Genomic DNA, 6244 nt, shown 5'->3' with positions numbered 1-6244 from the left:
TAAAAAGTTCAGAGAATCTGGAGAAATCACTGCACATATTTATTTTTTTCCAAGATGGCGCCGCTGTAGTGGCTGCTGTTGGCAGGACTCTGTGCTCGTGTCATCTTTTTGTGTTTCCCTCTTGTTTTCATGTGTTATTTTATATATATATATATATATATATATATATATATATATATATATATATATATATATATATATATATATATTTATATTGTTTTTTGCCTTTTGGTCCGGGACCCTTTGGGACTGTGTGACAAGAGGTGGCACTTTCGTGACCTCTGCTGTGCTTTTTTGTGGACTTCTAGATCTGTCTCCCGGGAGCCTTTTGGCCATGGGGACCAGCTGCTGGGTCTTTGCTACACCAGAGTCAGTTTGGAGGGACTGGAGGAGATGTGGATGAAGAGACAGGGCTGCGGAGCTGGCGCTGAGCGCCGGGATGGATAAGCTTCACAGTGTCTTGGCTGAATGAGCAGGTATCAGACACCTCAGTCTCCTTGGACGTATCCTCGCTCATCCATGCGGACTGTACACTGGTCGAGAGTGGAGTCGGCTCTCTTGGTTGCTTTGTTGGGTCTGCTCCTGTCTCTGGCCATGATCTCTCCACCCCGGCAGACGACGGCGTGGAACACCGCAGAGGCCACCACACTGTATATGTTTATTTTATTTTTATTCATAGCTGTATGTAAAAGTGGCTGGTTGAATCAGCTCCACTACTTTAATGTCTTTCATGTCCTTTGTGTTCTTTGATGTTTGATGTTTCCCTCTTACACACACGTAAGAGGTATGTGTACTATGGCTATGAGTTGTTTTTTTCCCTTGGCCTCAGTCTGGAACCCCTCTCCAGGGGCCCAGGCTTAGACGGATTATTTTTTATTTTATTATATTTTATTTTATTTTAATCTTTTATTTTAATCTTTTATTTTTTCTCCCATTCCCCCCAAATTGTTTACCTGTATCTCACCTTTTTTGTAAGGGACGCCGGAAGTTGGCAGACCCGTCAGCGATCCTGTTCTGTCTCCCTGTAATGTTTGTCTGATCTTGAATGGGATTGTGCTGAAAATTTTAATTTCCCCTCGGGGATTAATAAAGTATGTCTGATTCTGAATATGATTCTGATGATATTACAGACTTTTGATCCCTTAGGCGGTACTGCATCAAAAACCGCCATCAGTGTGTAAAGGATATCACCACATGGGCTCAGGAACACCTCAGAAAACCACTGTCAGTAACTACAGTTGGTCGCTACATCTGTAAGTGCAAGTTAATACTCTACTATGCAAAGCCAAACCCATTTATCAACAAAATCCTGACACGCCGCCGGCTTGGCTGGGCCCGAGCTCACCTAAGATGGACTGATGCAAAGTGGAAAGGTGTTCTGTGGTCTGACGAGTCTACATTTCAAATTATATTTGGAAACAGAGGACGTGGTGTCCTCCAGAACAAAGAGGAAAATAACCGTTCGGATTGTTACAGGCGCAAAGTTCAAAAGCAAGCATCTGTGATGGTATGGGGGTGTATTAGTGAACCAAGGCATGGGTATCTTACACATCTGTGAAGGCACCATTAATGCTGAAAGGTCATACAGGTTTTGGAACAACATATGTTGTCATCCAAGCAACGTTATCATGGACGCCGCTGCTTATTTCAGCAAGAAAAGTGTCACAACAGCGTGGCTTCGTAAAAAGAAAGTGCGGGTACTTTCCTGGCCCGTCCAGACCTGTCTCCCATCCCATCGAAAATGTGTGGCGCATTATGAAGCGTAGAATAGGACAGCGGAGACCCCGGACTGTTGAACGACTGAAGCTCTACATAAAACAAGAATGGGAAATAATTCCACTTTCAAAGCTTCAACAATTAGTTTCCTCAGTTCTCAAACGTTTATTGAGTGTTGTTAAAAGAAAAGGTGATGTAACACAGTGGTGAACATGCCCTTTCCCAACTACTTTGGCACGTGTTGCAGCAATTAAATTCCATGTTAATTGTTTGCAAAAAATATAAAGTTTATGGGTTTGAACATCAAATATCTTGTCTTTGCAGTGCATTCAATTGAATATGGGTTGAAAAGGATTTGCAAATCATTGTATTCCATTTATATTTACAGCCAACACAATTTCCCAACTCATATGGAAACGGTGTTTGTACATATATATATATATATATATATATACACATATATATACATATGTATATATATATACATATATATATACATATATATATATATATATATATATATATATGAATGATAAATGATAAATGGGTTGTACTTGTATAGCGCTTTTCTACCTTCAAGGTACACAAAGCGCTTTGACACTACTTCCACATTTACCCATTCACACACACATTCACACACTGATGGAGGGAGCTGCCATGCAAGGCGCCAACCAGCACCCATCAGGAGCAAGGGTGAAGTGTCTTGCTCAGGACACAACGGACGTGACAAAGTTGGTACTAGGTGGGATTTGAACTAGGGACCCTCGGGTTGCGCACGGCCACTCTCCCACTGCGCCACGCCGTCCCTATACATATATATATATATATATATATATATATATATATATGTATATATATATATATATATATATATATATATATATATATATATATATATATATATATATATATATATATATATATATATATATATATATATATATAAAACCCCCGCGATAGAGTTATTGGGGCACAAACCTGTTGCTCACAAAAAAATTCATGAAGTTTGATTCTTTTATGAATTTATTATACCTCTACTGAAAATGTGACCAAATCTGCTGGGTCAAAAGTATACAAAGAGCAATGCTAGTATTTGGTTACATGTCCATTGGCAAGTTTCACTGCAATAAGGCGCTTTTGGTAGCCATCCATAAGCTTCTGACAAGCTTCTGGTTGAATTTTTGACCATTCCTCTTGAAAAAATTGGTGCAGTTCAGCTAAATTTGTCGGTTTTCTGACATGGACTTGTTTCTTCAGCATTGTCCACGCGTTTAAGTCAGGATTTTGGGACAGCCATTCTAAAACCTTGATTCTAGCCTGATTTAGCCATTAATTTAACACTTTTGGTGTGTGTTTGGGGTCATTGTCCTGTTGGAACACCCAACTGCGCCCAAGACCCAACTTCTGGGCTGATGATTTTAGATTGTCATGAAGAATTTGGAGGTAATCTTCCTTTTTCATTGTCCCTTTTACTCTCTGTAAAGCACCAGATCCATTGGAAGCTAAACAGGCCCATAGCATAATACCATACAATCATGCTAGACGGTATGAATGGTGTTCATGGGATTAATGGCCTCACCTTTTTTCCTCCTAACATATTGGTGAATATTGTAACTAAACAGCTCAATTTTTGTTTCATCTAACATCACATGGACAAATACAAGACCTTTTGGAAGAAAGTTCTGTTGTGTATATGTTCATATACACTTGTGTATATATATATATATATATATATATATATATATATATATATATATATATATATAGTAATTATTTGTCACATCGGTCCAATATTTTATATATATTTTTTATTTCCAAAAAAGTGCTCATACTCATGATAAATACAGTACATATTAGACTTTCAGGTCCATCCGGGACTGGGCTGAAGAAAAGGAACCTTTTATGTCCCCAATTGCTATGATGAATTGTAGAATTATTCATGGCTTTCTATTGTTGTAAACATACTCAGGATTGATTGAACTAATAACGCATTTATTTTTTCAACCGCGGCCAAAAATAACAAAAGACAAACCTTACTGTGAGGACGACATGCTTTTACTCAGATAAGCTGTCAGAGGTTCACATCTTCGGGTAAATCAATTCAAACTTTAAGTTTAAACTCATAATACATAAACCCCCGACTAATTTTGAGCAAATAAATAAAGTCATATAAAAACATTTGATGTACTTATATTTTTTTTACATTACAAATTAATTTCACACATACTTTGGTAATACATAAATTTATCCGAGGAGCTGTTGGAACTTGGAAGCCCAAAGGGAATCGAGCAAAAAGAATCATCTCTCTTTGAGGAGCTGAAATTCACTTCATAAGTGACTACTAAAATGTGGGCGGATCCACAGTGGCTGTCAGATCAGAAATCATAGCAAATAGGACATTAATAAGTGGTAATAACACATGCTTTAGCATTGACATCTCAAATCACTTGTTGGTGCTTTGTGATACATTATATTAATATTTACTGCATCCCAAGGTGTTATGTTGATTATAAGTTGATTTGTTTGACCATGTAGCCATCAATTTATCACATCGCTTATCCTCTTTAAAAATGTCCCTTACGACATACTTGCTAACCCTCCCGGATTTTCCGGGAGACTCCCGAAATTCAGCGCCTCTCCTGAAAACCTCCCGGGACAAATTTTCTCCCGAAAATCAGGCGGAGCTGGAGGCCATGCCCCCTCCAGCTCAATGCGGACCTGAGTGAGGACAACCTGTTTTCACGTCCACTTTCCTACAATATAAACAGCGTGTCTGCCCAATGACGTTATAACTGTAGAATGATGAGGGCGAGTTGTTGGTTTCTTATGTGGGTTTATTGTTAGGCAGTTTTATTAACGTCCTCCCAGCTCAATTACAACACACAACAACAGCAGTCACCTTTTCGTCTACCGGTCCGTAAAGCAGTTTGTCTGCCGTAAACAGCAATGTTGTGACACTACTAAACAGGACAATACTGCCATCTACTGTACATGCATTTGTGACTATAACATCTACGGCTTTTAAAAAGTGCAGTGCACAACTGCCCACACAACAAGGAGACGAAGCAGAAGAACGAGGAAGATACTGCCGTGGCGACGCCGACGACGAGTATGTGTACGAAATACGCTTTTAAGTTCCAAGCAGCAGCTGCGATGGGACCTGGATAGCCTCCGGGAAGAAGTAGTGGACTACCAAGTGCTTGGCAGGGAAAATCTTCTTCAGGAAGCAAAGATTGACCGGTTTTGGGCCATGCTAGGGAGAGATGGAAGATTCCAGACTCTAGTGCATTTGATGAAAGCACCTTTGTGCGTGCCACACAGCAATGCATCATCAGAGATGGTGTTCAGCAAGGTTAGAAAAATAGTCACAGAGAATAGAACAAGGATGGACAATTCAACGCTTAACTCAATGAGTAGATGAGTGTTATGTGTGTGTATATGTGTAAATAAACGAACACTGAAATTCAAGTATTTCATATATATATATATATATATATATATATATATATATTTATATATATATATATATATATATATATATATACACACACACACACACACATATATATATGTCAAGAAAACAAGTATTTGAACACCCTGCTATTTTGCAAGTTCTCCCACTTAGAAATCATTGAGGGGTCTGAAATTTTCACGGTAGGTGCATGTCTACTGTATGAGAGAAAAGCCAAAAGAAAAATCCAGAAATCACAATCCATGATTTTTTAACAATTTATTCGTGTGATACGGCTGAAAATAAGTATTTGAACACCTGTCCATCAGCTAGAATTCTGACCCTCAAAGACCTGTTAGTCCGCCTTTAAAAGTCCTCCTCCACTCCACTGTATTATCCTGAGACGCACATGTGTGAGGTCGTTAGCTGCATAAAGACACCTGTCCACCCCATACAATCAGTAAGACCCAAACATTCAGCATGGCTAAGAGCAAAGAGCTGTCCAAAGACAACAGAGACAAAATTGTACAGCTCCACAAGGATGGAAAGGGCTACAGAAAAATTGCCAAGCAGCTTGGTTAAAAATGGTCTACTGTTGGAGCAATCATTATAAAATGGAAGAAGCTAAACATGACGGTCAATCTCAATCGGAGTGGAGCCCCATGCAAGATATCACCTCGTGGGGTCTCAATGATGCTAAGAAAGGTGAGGAATCAGCCCATGACTACACGGCAGTACTTGGTTAATGAGCTGAAAAGAGCTGGGACCACTGTTTCCATGGTCACTGTTGGTAATACACTAAGACATCATGGTTTGAAATCATGCATGGCACGGACGGTTCTCCTGCTTAAACCAGCACATGTTAAGGCCGGCCTTGTTTGTCAATGACCATTTGGATGATCCAGAGGAGTCATGGGATAAAGTTTTGTGGACAGATGAGACCAACATTGACCTTTTTGGTCATAACTCCACTATGCGTGTTTGGAGGAGGAAGAATGATGCGTACCATCCCAAGAACACCATCCCTACTGTGAAGCATGGGCGTGGTAGCATCATGCTTTGGGGATGTTTTTCTGC

Source organism: Nerophis ophidion, linkage group LG04, assembly GCF_033978795.1.
Source record: "Nerophis ophidion isolate RoL-2023_Sa linkage group LG04, RoL_Noph_v1.0, whole genome shotgun sequence".
Classification (NCBI taxonomy): Eukaryota; Metazoa; Chordata; class Actinopteri; order Syngnathiformes; family Syngnathidae; genus Nerophis; species Nerophis ophidion.
This window is presented reverse-complemented; position numbering follows the sequence as displayed.